The 13,470-nt window shown below is 34.7% G+C and overlaps 1 long non-coding RNA gene across 1 annotated transcript; it reads right to left on the reverse strand.

Annotated features, from left to right (window-relative positions):
• Positions 1-1,646: 1,646 nt before the first annotated feature.
• On the reverse strand, positions 1,647-7,279 carry LOC126954302 (uncharacterized). The gene is made up of 3 exons (XR_007725574.1): positions 7,148-7,279; positions 5,367-5,550; positions 1,647-1,825 (listed from the first exon to the last, which is right to left on the reverse strand). It is a non-coding gene; the product is annotated as an uncharacterized LOC126954302 (long non-coding RNA).
• Between the last annotated feature and the right edge of the window lie 6,191 nt (positions 7,280-13,470).

A 13,470-nucleotide genomic window follows, 5' to 3' on the forward strand; every position in this document is an offset into this window, starting at 1 on the left:
GACAGATAACTTTATGTATCAATTTGCCTGAGCCGTGCTGCTCAGATATTTGCTCAAATGTTATTCTGGATGTTACTCATGTTAAATGTAAGATTTCCATTTTAGTCAGTGGACTTTGCATAAAGCAGATTGCCTTCCATAATGTAAACAGACCTAATCCAATCAGTTGAAGGCTTGAATAGAACAAATGATTGACCTCCGCTGAGCAAGAGCAAGAGGGAATTCTGCCAGCAAACTACTTTTGGACTTTAACTGGAACATCAGTTCTTTCTTGAGTCTCCAGGCTGCTGGCCCAGCCTGCAGACTTTAGACTTGCCAGACTTCACAATCAATGTGAGCCAATTTTTTAAATTTCTTAAAATAAAACTCTCTCTCATATATATGTGTGTGTGTGCATGCACATTTTCTATTAGTCTTGTGTCTCTGGAGAGCTCTAACGAATACTTCTACATTTTTTTTTCATTATTTTCCTAACAAAGATGATGTACCTGATGATAGGAGGTTCAGCACTATTAAATCCAATACAACATGTTAATTTTTCATTAGTTTGGATCATGGCTCCAAGCTGTTGTGGTGGGACTTACATCTTTTCTATTGATAATAGCTGTGGCAGAGCAACTCTGAAGGTGGGATTATGATGCCTAACACATAGAGTTTATGCCCTTCCTCTGGAATGTGGGTGGGACCTATGACTTGCTCCTAACCAATTGAATACATAAAAGGTGATAGGATGTGTGTGATTATGTGCATGTGATTATGTCACGTAAACCCATAGTGCCTGTCTGTTGGCCTCTCTCTCCCCCTTGCTGTCTATGAGAAAGACAATGGCTGCACAGGGGAATCTCACATGGCAAAGAACTACTGGTATCCTCTAGGAGGTAAAGTCTGCCCCAGACAACAGCCAGCAAAACACTGAACCTCTCAGCCCTATAACTACATGGAACTAAATGCTGCTAACAACCACATAAGAGAGGAAGCAGATTTTTCCCAGTTGAACCTCCAGATGAGAATCTAGTCCTGGCTGACAATTTGCAGCATGGCAGAGGGCCCAGATAAATAAAGCATGCCTGGACTCTGGGTCCACAGAAACTGAGAGATAATTAATGTGTGTTGTTTTAAGCTGCTAAATTTGTGATAATATTATTGTACAGCAATAAATAATCAAATAACATCTTTATTATTATATAACTTCTATAAGAAAGATTATGTAACTTTGGAATCATGGCATATTGACTTCATTTTACACAATTCAAGTCATCTATATTTCTCAGTGGCTTTAACTTCTATTTCGGGAGGATCCTTAAATCCTAGATTTCCTCTATGGCCCTTTCCCTAATGTATCTATATCACTATACCTAAAAAAAAAATAAGTTGGAGGGCGAGGACGTGGGGGAGGAGAAACAGGAGCATTAGGTGCTTTGTGTCCTGTGCCAATTTCTATCATGCTACTTGTTACTTTGTGTTGAGTTTATCAGTTCCTAAATTTTTCCATAGGTTACAATGTGGTGGAGACCAGACGAGATATTTTAGCGATCTTTTTATCCTGAATTACCAAGAACACAGTAGATATTTGTTTAATGAATGTAAATTAAATGGAAATATTTAATTCAGTTGAAAATGTTACATGAAGAATATTTGCTTACACTTAATGCAGCGAACTAAAATATTTCAAACAGAAAAATGGAATTTTGCCAAGAAGAGTTTGGACATTTGCTCTCATTTTTATTGTCATAGTAACAATGTACTTTTAAGGGTGTCCTTATAATATCCACCAGTTTTCCACTTTGCTGTCTTTAAAAATAGGAAAAAAGCACACAGATCATCTCTAAAGAAAAGGAAATAAATAAGGTCATTATTAAATGTAGTTTAAAATAACACAAGCAATCATTTTTACTCGGTGTTATTACATCTACAAATAGTAAACAATATATAGTATATATAGTATAATAGCATTTGTCTTAAAACACACAGGAAAATTCATGAAATCTCACATGTATTAACCACTCAACATGATGATTTTGAGAGTTTGTGACTTCATTTCTGCAGAAAGCCATGGTAACTTAGCTACTAGACTTCCTTTCTGATAGTATCACAAACCTCACATTATATGTAGATCTCAGGTGCCCTTTTCCTAATGTCTTGCCTTACTCATTGCCCCAGACTACTACAGTTGTTCTCTTCAGAAGGATGTGTCCACAAAAATTATGTTAACTAATGTTAATATGTTTATTACATCTAATTTGCTGTGTACCTGATTTAAAAGGCCATTTTTCATTTTAATAACACATAAGATCAGGAAGAAGTAAACTTAATGTAAATAATAAAATGACTTGTCATTTTATTTTAAAATGAGAAAAAAACAGAACTTTCCATATGTAGAGTGAAGGAAGGAGATAGAGGTTTGTTAAATAAGTGTAAGTACATATGCATGTGCTCATATGGATATATTATATGTATAATACACAGAGACACACACATTTATGCACACACTTATAAGTTGTGTATACACACATGTAACTGTACACACATATAAATGTGATACATGACATATATGCACATAAAATAAACATGTAAATTAGTAGTATGAGATTAACAAATTAAGCATAATCCACATAACAATTATCCACCTCACTCTGGGCACGGTGGCTCATGCCTGTAATTCCAGCACTTTGGGAGCCCAAGATGCGTGGATCTACTTGAGGTCAGGAGTTCAAGATCAGCCTGACCAACATGGTGAAACCCCGTCTCTATGAAAAATACAAAATTAGCTGGGCATGGTGGCACATGCCTATAATTCCAGCTACTTGGGAGGTTGAGGCAGGAGAATTGCTTTAACCCGAGAGGCAGAGGTTGCAGTGAGTCGAGATCACACCACTGCACTCCAACTTGGGCAACAAGAGGAAGACTCCATCTCAAATTAAAAAAAAAAAAAAAAAAAATTATCCATCTTGCTCATAGAAGAAACAATATTTTTTTTTTTCTATTTTGGTACAGAATAAAGAGAGTAGTTATTATATACTTATTTTGTTTATATTATAATGACAAATATACCTTTTCAGTAACTTTGTCTCAGATTCATTACCTAAGCGGCATAAGGGAGAGTGGAGGCAGTAGTATATGCTAAAAAGCCCAAAGATTATGAAACCAGGGATAGTGCATTTGACCTTGTGCGAGTTTCACAATTGCTTCATTATATAAAGTATGAATGATGATGATTATTACCTTCTAGCATTAATTATTATAAGGATTAATTGAAAAAATGTTTATATGCTGATCAAAGGGTGCTATTCCTTCCAAATTTGAGATTAAGGAACAAACATATTATGAGTTATTTGAGAGTAAATCATAATCTTTGATATCTCTGTGGTTTTAGTTTAATGCCAATTTTAATATAAATGGGAAAGAGAGATGCCTACATGATGTGATTTTAAAACTGCCAAAATTTCTTATCCATGATTTGCAAAAATAGCAATGATAATATGTGAAATTATTATATTATTTAATTTCTTAGTTTCAAGACCATGTAGATGCTAATAAATTGATAATTCTTTACATTTGTCTTATGCCTTAAAATTTATAAGATATTTTTGCATATATTATTTACTCTAAGCTTTATTCAAACCTGTGGCTTAGGCATATTAGAGATAATTATTTCATACTTGTAAGCCTGGGCCATGTCAGAACTGAGATATGAACCCAATGCTTTAACCCTAATGGGCATAAGCAGTGGTCTTTTCAGGTAGCTATGGCTGACTGAAAATGATATCTAGAAAGATTTTCTTCCATGAAGAATATGAGGCAAATTAAATCAGTTCCTGTTGTCAAAAATATATCCCATGGTAAGTGGACACAGAGAAAGTTGTGATGGGAAACTGCATCAAGAAAATTTCACATTACGAGGCCAAAGTCTAGAGGGAAACGTGAATTGAAGCGTTGATTATAACATACTATGCTATCATTAGATTTCCAAGAGCTGAGAGGAGACTAAAGGAGACAAAGTAGATAAAGTGTCACTAAAGAACACTTCAAGATACTCTGTGATCTAATCCTATTCCAAACTCATGTGTCTCTTGTCTGACTTGCACTTTGTAATTTTATTATTGATTCAATCATTCATTCAACCAACATTTACTATGTATCAGGCACAGTTCTAGGTACTTGGGATGCATCAGTAACCAAAATGATGAGGAGTCCTACTCCCTATGAAAGTGAAATTGTAGTGGGAAATATTTAAAAAGCATATGGACCTCACACAAACCAAGTTGCCTTTTTTTTTTCCCCCCACTTATGACTCTTCTATTTGTAATGCTTACTAATCTTTTTTTTTTTTTTTTTGAGAAGTAGTCTCGCTCTCTCGCCCAGGATAGAGTGCAATGGCACAATCTAGGCTCACTGCAACCTCTGCCTCCCAGATTGAAACAATTCTCCGGCCTCAGCCTCCCGAGTAGCTGGGATTACAGGTGCCTGCCACCATACCTACTTAATTTTTATTAGTAGAGATGGGGTTTCCGCATTTTGGTCAAGCTGGTCTTGAACTCCTGACCTCAGGTGATCTACCGGTTTACGCCTGTAATCCCAGCACTTTGGGAGTTTTCTTAATCTTTAATATTCTGTTTAATTCTCACATTTTTCAATTTTTCAAAGGCTTCCTGTATCTTGCAGTCTCATTATGGCCTCATATCTTATGTGCCTATATATGCCTCTACTATTACACTTAACATATTTCTTTACCTTTGTTAGTGTTCTTAAGGACAGGATTGAATCTGCTTTGTATGCATATCCACGCCAATCCAAGGCCTTACACACATGCATAATATAGGTTTGTTGAATGAAATAATAAACTTCATTTGCAAATATATCCAAGAGTTAACTTTACTTTTTCAACATATTTATCCGTTTTGCTGATTGAATTTTGGTAAATGTTCAGCTCAATTTTTTGGTCTGTTAGTCTTCATTGATCAAATGCCTAGACAGCTACCAAATTTCTACATCAACATGAAACCCTATACACTTATTTTTTCCTATTCGTAAAGACCCATAAAATAGATAAATACATATATAAAACAATTATGTTAAGCACAAGAAACCATGATACTCACAATTAACATAAGTAGTACTAAGTAACTGTTCTATTTATACCTTTCAATTCCCTGTGCCATGATAGTAAGATAACTGTTTGTGAATTATATATACTTACATATATGCACATACACATTACACACACATACAAATTATATATGCATATAGACACACACACACAGAACTAATGACTAACATTTTTACTACCATTTTCAAAAACTTTGAGCAGCACATTAGCTCAAAGATAATAAAGAACAAATTCCAAACCCATTAGGGAGAAAAATTACCTATGGAGCCGGAGTAGATCTGATATATCCAACAAAATTGGGGAAGGCAACTTGAATTATGATCCGGAAGACTGACAGAGTGATTGATAGACTTCTGTAAACCCATGGGGCTTGTAGAGGATTTCTTCGTTCTCTATCTGGAGTCAGAGCAACCGGCATGGCTCTTACAATCTACAGCTGAAGTCTATGAGAATATATAATGAATTAACATAGACTTTGTTTCCTTTTCTGTCAGTTTCATGATAATAGGAAAAGTACAGTTAGACATACTCATTAAACTGCCAACTTGTATTTAGTAATTATTTCTTTTATAATTGTTATTTGTTTACTTATTTGCAATTACTTCTCCTCAGCTTATTGAGTTTTCTTTTATTATGCTAATGAGCACCATTTAAGTAATTCCTCAGGGAACCTGTTATTCTTTACTCTTCTCTTCATAGTTCCCATTTTAAGAACAAAGAGTCCTTTCCTCTTACTAGCAGTATACCTGGATTGACTTTGCTGTTCTGTGACTTACCAGTTGGGTTACCTTGGATAAGTTACTTACCCTCTCTGCCTTTTCTCACTTGTGAAATAAATATCTCCCGATATTGTTATGAAGATGGAATAATACTGCATGCCAAGAAGCAGAAATTCTCTAGATACCGTTATTAGTTTTTTCCCAGTCCATGACTACAGTTCTTTAAGTGACCATATTCTCACATTATTTATTTTATTGTAACAACAAGCAAACAAGAAAACCAAGCATATATTTGAATCTTAATTTTACACATGAAGAAACATAGTTTCTAGCATAGGTTCACTTAGCTACGAGAGACAATAATTTAGATTATAACCTGGGTAATCTGGCTTCTATAATTCATAGAATTTTAGATTAATACAGAGGAATAGGTAAAAAGAAAATAAGTTTTGGTGCTTATTACATGCCACGTCTGTGCCAAGTACTTAATTTTCATTATTTCATGTAATCTCCATCACAGTCCTGAAAGGTAGATAATTATTATTTTAAGAGTTAATTTAGGCTCATGAAATTATATATTTGCCTTTGCTCCACCACCCAATAATAGTGAATTTCAGATTAAACTCCAGGCAATAATGATTTTAAAATCTATGTCTTTCTATATTATCATGCTGCCTTCTATGTTTTGAGGACGCTTTCCTAGGGGTAATTTATGCTGATTTTCTCCCTTTAGAAAAAGTTTAGTCTGAGGAAATTAAGTAACTTATTCAAGGCAAAGTCAAAACTTGTCTTCTCAAACTTTTAGTTTCATATATGTTCATTAGTTTTTATTTTAACCTTTGACTTATTGCTTTCTTATAATCACATTTACATATTTCAACAATTTTTCTGTGTCTCTAAACCTCTGATTGTTTTTAAGTCTACATGTCTTTCGATCAGACTTTATGTCAAGGAGAGATCACTGGGTTCTAAAGCTGACCTCCAGTGCAGTATTTGACAATGTGTAACTCAGTGTCTTCATCTCCTTATATTGGCTTCTATTACGAAGCATACTGGTGAATGATTTTAAAGTACTCTGACAAGTATTAAGTGGCAAAAGTGATCATAGTTGCATATGTATAGCAATGGCCTTAAGAGTACCATGCTACTTAAAACTATACATACAAAAAAATATTATGAGTATTTAAAAATATCTACATAATTCATCCTTTTAAGAGACAGTCTACATTTGTCAGAGTCTACATTTTTTAGTTGTCACAAAAAAGGCACTCCTTTTGTTTTCCCTTTATTGTATTTTTTTAAAGTTTGATAAAATATCCACCTTTTCAGATCATTCATTCTTTGGACTGTCTTAGGAATCCTGTAGTTCTTCAAAATGATAGCCAGAAAGTTTGAAATATGTCCTTCTTCTCAGATGTAAGACGCATAGTTACCATAGTGGCTGACTTTTAACACAGATGACATCATTTTAACATCATAATGGAACTGAGAATTCTTAGTTCTATCAAATACAAAAGAGATGTTAGAAAGTTCATGATTTGTAGCAGGCCCAAATGGATGAAACCAAATACATTAAAAACCTTATAACTGAGAATAGGGTGTCTTCAGACAATAGAAAGCAAGTTTTGCTTAGGAATTGTCTGCTGGTGACTGTGGAAACTATCAGCATTGCTAACTTTTCATAGGCAGCAACACAGGGCTTGCCTCACCATTCCTGCTATAAAGGCAATTCCTGCAGCATGCTTATCCCTTTCTACCATTCAATTTCAAGATATATAACTCATCCTCCCATAAACTCTACTAAATAAAGTTAGGGTCTCACTCAGTGTTACATACAAAGTTAATGATAAAATATAAACCAAAATGGTGAGGACTCAGTAAATGCTGTCCTTCCCTTGCCTTCTATAAATATTAGTACAGGAACTTTTTCAGTAGCATCCATGTCAACATTCCACTACATAGCATGGGCAGAGAGTCAGGACAAGTATTGTTAAGTAGACTAGGATCCTGTTCCTGGTATGTGTTAAATTCATGCTGAAAAAATCTATGTACAGTTACTGAATTCATACACAGGTATTACAAGCATTAATGTAAAAATCTATATATAATTACATATCAATGCTATGATTACTCCCTTCAACATATATTTAAGCTTATTTGAAGAAATTAGGCTTTTATTTTAATATTAAGATTAAATATAGTTAATTTAATGAATTATTAATTTTTATCATGAATTAATTTGGGTAATCTCATTTTCAAATATGATCTTTGATTCATTTATCTGGACTAAGGTTTATTTATGTCAAAACTTTTTATTTATGCGGCTACTTTCAACTTTCAAATTCATTTCACATTTTTCCATTTGATCTCTACAACATACCAGTATGAGGGAAAGGTAATATTAGTCTTACTAAGACTAATAGAAGAAGAGAAGGAGATTGAAATTAGTATGAACAAATGTGTGTACTGGTTCTAAGGTAGGAAACAGTTATTTTTGCAACAAGATTAATTTGCCAAATATTTATGTTCAGGTAATTCATCAAATAATTTTTATGTATAAACATTTATGATTAATTACTATAGTATTGCGTGTGAGTCAGACAGGTGAATTTTGGGTCTTTCCAGAGGCATTTTTCTAAATTGATATGCAGTATTATTATTGTTGTAATCAGCAAGAAGTTTTTTTTCCTGTAGCATCACTCTTCCTCCTTCAGTTTCTTTGTGTTCTTAAGATAACACAGAATCCCTTTTGAGTAAGGATGCGGTCATTGCATATTCCATGGAGAAGATGTTAACTGTGGACAAATGAAAACTACCGCTGTGTTTTATCTGGCTTCTTAGAGATAAGCACTCTGAGGTTAAGATAGGTTTTTATGGTCCTGTGCTCTTTATTAATTGCTTTAAATTATGATAAGAGGTCAAAACACAAAGGTCCTTCTAATTTATTTCATAATTATTATATGTGTATATGTTTGTGTGTATGTGTGCACATGTATTAAGTCTGAGGAAAAAGGTGAAAAATATGTATAATGTATAATGAATTTAGAGACAAGAAATGCGAGAGGAGACATGATGTTCTGACAGCCAGAGAAGTACTGAAGTATGGTGTGTAGCCCCCATTGGAGGCTATCTGTCAGCTTGAGGAAAAAATCCATGAAACTATTTTGTTCACAGCTTTAAACAAATCTGCAATGTAAGATTAATTTTTATTTGCATAAAGATCCCATTACTCATACAATTACTGATTATTTTGTCCTCTAAAGTTCTACATGTCCTTTTAAGGAGGATATTGGTTTGTTTGTCTGCAAATATTTAACTAATAGAACACAGTTTGTCTCACCTTAATATACTTGCATGCCATTTTTGTGCTACTGTTAACATTATTAAATTCATAATTTTGTTTTCATGCTTGGGCTACATTATATCCCCAATTCTCAAAAATGAACTCACGACTAAAATGGGGTTCATTGAAGCATAAAAAGTGATGAATTTAAGAGTAACATAAATAGTGCAACCCAAAATAACATCATAAACAAAGAGTGAACTGGTCTCCAGTGGTGAATATGAGATGCAAATCTGTATATGCAGGGAAAAATAAACCTGCAAGTGTCATGATTTCACAGATGTGGCAGGAAAAGAAAAGTGCAAATAGGTATTATGTTTATGAATATCTAACAAATCTGAATTATATTTGACTGAAAATTCATTTGCCACTCTTCCCCAGTTCATTTTCAGTGATAAAGCTTTGCCAAAAAGGGAAATAAACATCTGTCAGAACTGTTACTTGAAGTATAGATTAGTGTGTTTCTTCTGCTTCCTTGTGAAGTCTCTGGCTTGTGCTCTAAACATTTTCCCCACTCCTAGACTGCATGAGTAAGGGTAATCATCCACTTCAGAATCATGAGCAAAAAAATCTAAGCTCATTCCGGAAGGGAAGAAAAAAGAAGGGAAGAAATGGTGAGGAAGATGAGAGAAGAGAAGAAGAACACAGAGAAGGAAAAGAGAAAGAAAGGAGGCAATAAGTGGGGGTTTTAAAAGTCCCTGATTTTGTCTGAGGAGTAAGGAGTAAGAAGAAAATACTTTTGCTTTTGAGCACCAGAAGCCTGCATCAATCTGGATTAACTACTGAGCTTTGCTTTTGTTTACCTTTGTGAGGCCCACAAACATATTAACTATAGCCCTTTGATTTGGACACCTGGTTGCAGTAAAACTGTTCTGTAAACTAGACATTCTGCCTTAGTTTTGCCCACACCCCAGTGACTCATCATTTTACAATGTGAGGCACTTGTACACCCCTGCAAGAGAGGAGAACTTAGATACCGTGTCATTCTGGTGGGATGGTGGTGATAGTGGTGGTGGGGATACTCTCTCATCGCAGAGACGGAGGTGGGGAGAACTGGAAAGAAAAAGTTGGAAACTCGTTTGACCTGCGACATCTGTCAACATAGGACCTCTACTTTAAAGCCATTAATATTTTTATTCTGGTACACTGAGAAAGGTTTTTAAAAATAACAGGCATTAAATAACAGGCATAGACTACTAAAAAGTGAGCAGTCAGTTCAAAAGTTTGCTTTGTCAATTTCTTTCAGTAAATTGATTAATTTTGTTGCCAGTGGTATAGAAGAGACCAAAGTAGGAGAAGCACAGAAAGTTTCATTTTATAGCAAAAACTGCTGATGAAAATATAAAACCAATGGCAACATGAATAATAAACACTATGTTTAAAGAGAAAGCAGAAGAAGCTATTGTCAAAAATATTTTATCGAATGATATCCTAAGATGATGTGTAATATTAATTGCATATTCAAGAAAGAAGAATATTTACTGTTGTAGGTGCCTGCAGTTATTTTGCTTGACAGTTGAATGAAATCGATGTACAAACTAAATAAACCCTCAGCTTATACACAGTGCACATATGAGAGCATCATAGTTGATGAGTTTTTGTTCTGCTTATCAATGAGGAATCAGAACTGCAGTTAAGATATTTTCTATTTGGTTACCACTTATTTTGTGCTGTGGTCTTGAAAGGAGGATTAGGAGAAAGGGGAGGGATTGTGTGAATGGGGTTGAGAGCGCTTTAGTACTAATTTACATTCTACTTTATTCATAGAGAATATTTTGTGGACATTCATATGCTTTCTGACTTAATGTCTCAAGAAATAGTAAAAATGTTAATTCAGTCCCATTGTGGCTATTAAATCTGTCACTTACTAAAAAGTGAGCAGTGAGTTCAAAAATTTGCTTTGCCAAGTTAGTAGACCCTCTCTGCCTTGGGTAAGTACCTGTATGACTGTTTGAAACTCTCGTTGATATTAACAGACTCTATTCAATATTGTCCCTCAAGAACATTCACTTATTTCAAGTGATTCCCTCAGTAGCATATCAACCGTATAGATTCTGTATATTAAATTACTTAAGCCTATTTTTCAGGGATGAAATAAAATATTCAATGTTGAGGATTAGATAATAAAATTTCTTAATTAAATTGTGTAACAAATTCTTTACCTTTGATACTCAGACTAATTTCCTACCAGTTGGTTATACTTTTTAGTTGTTGAAGGAATACGCCAATGAGATAATGTGAACTAAAAAATCACATTAAAACACAGGAAAATATACAAAATTCTAGAAATGAATCTGACAAAACATGGATTAGAAATTCACTTATTGTTCTTCAAAGGTACAGGATTCATACCTATTTCTCTCTTGTCTTCAAAATTCATTTAGAAAATGAGCCGGGCGCAGTGGCTTACGCCTGTAATCCCAGCACTTTGGGAGGCCGAGGCTGGTGGATCATTTGAGGTCAGGAGTTCGAGACCAGCCAGGCCAACATGGCATAAGTCCGTCTTCTACCAAAAACGACAAAAATTATCCAGGTGTGGTAGCACACACCTGGAGTCCCAGCTACCTGGAAGCTGAGGTAGGAGAATCACTTGAATCAGGGTGGCAGAGGCTGCAGTGAGCCGAGGTTGCACCACTGCACTCTAGCCTGGTCAACAGAGTGAGACGCTGTCTTCAAAAAAAAAAAAAAAAAAGTTATTTAGGAAATGAATTATTTTTAAAATGGATGTCTCCTGGTTAATTTTATTTAGCCAATTATTGGATATGGGAGTACTTTTAATGTCCAACCTTAAGACTGACATCTTATCCATTAACTTCCTGTCTTATTTGATTCTGTACTTCTTAAAGTCAAATAGCAGGGCGGAGGGGCAAGTGAACAACAGGAAATCCTCACTCCCAAGTCCAGCCATTGTTGCAATAGGTGACAAAGTTATATGTAGCATCAATAAGTAACTGCCTGTGAACCAAACCCCAGGACTTCTGAATTCATACTGAGTGCTATTCAATTTGTTGCTGGTGTGATAGCAGATAAATAAAGAAATTGATAAGAGTTTGGAATTTTTATAGCAAATTAACAAACTACCATATACAAGCATGTGATCTGTGGACTGATCTAATTGAACAATTTAGATGTGTTTTGGTGTACAGTCTACCCTCCATATCTGTGGCTTTTATGTCTATGGATTCAACATATTTAGAAAAGAAATTGCATCTGTACTATACATGTACAGACTTTCTTTTTCTTGTGATTATTTCCTATACAATACAGGATAATAACTATTTACATAACATTTGCATGGTATTAGGTAATATAAGAAATCTAGACATAATTTATGTAGGAGAATGTGCATAGATTATCTGCAAATACTATGTCATTTTATATCAGAAACCTGAGCATCTGCAGATTTTGGTATTGAAAAGAGGTGCTGGAACTAATTGCACATGGATACTCAGGAACAACTATAGTTCATCCTGTTGGGTACGAAACTTATGTGCAGTAGAATCACAGTGCAACACGTATTTTAGTTTGCAAAGTATTAATATAACTCAAAAGGACATACAAATCAGAGAAAAAGTATTATTTGTTTATCTTCAATACTTTGCTATTTCTACATCATTTTATGTTTTAGTTAAGTCTGGTTATAAATTAATAGTTTAATAGTATTAGGTAAAGTAAGGAAGTGGCATTTGTATTATGTATTTTGAGTTTTAATTTACAGGTAATTAAACATTCTTCTCTGAACTACTTTTTCAAGAAAAGTTTAAACTTTTCTAAATACTTCAGAATGACAGTTGTTTGTTTTTGATCTGCTTTAGGCCAAGAGAAACTTGATTTAAAAGGACAATAGGTGATGGGGGAGGGGAATATTGCCATAGGGTAAAGGAGACTTGCAATAGGAGGACTCTGACCACAAAATCTAAGAGTCACAGGGGTAGGGAAGAAAGGGATTTTGTTTTATCGACAGGAGTAAATAAGGCTGGAGAGAATCAGGTATGAAGGAGTGTGGTGAGCAGGTGATACGACTGTACCATTCACTGGGGAACTTCTTTATTTGGGGCTAACTGATTCTTGGGACATATGACTCAGAAGAGTCATTCCACATTCTGATGATGGCCCAGGCACAGGGTGGGTTGAAGCTCAGGATTCTGAGGAGAGGTCAGAAGCTTACCTAAAGTTGTGTCTAGTCTAGTTAGCAGACGTTTTGTCCAGAGTGGCCATTGGGTATACATCGTTCAGCTAATCAAACATGAGACAAGGAATGGGAATGTGGAAGGCCTGTGTCTACCTTTGTCCTAGGTGAA

This window comes from Macaca thibetana, chromosome 5 (assembly GCF_024542745.1).
Source record: "Macaca thibetana thibetana isolate TM-01 chromosome 5, ASM2454274v1, whole genome shotgun sequence".
NCBI classification, from domain to species: domain Eukaryota; kingdom Metazoa; phylum Chordata; class Mammalia; order Primates; family Cercopithecidae; genus Macaca; species Macaca thibetana.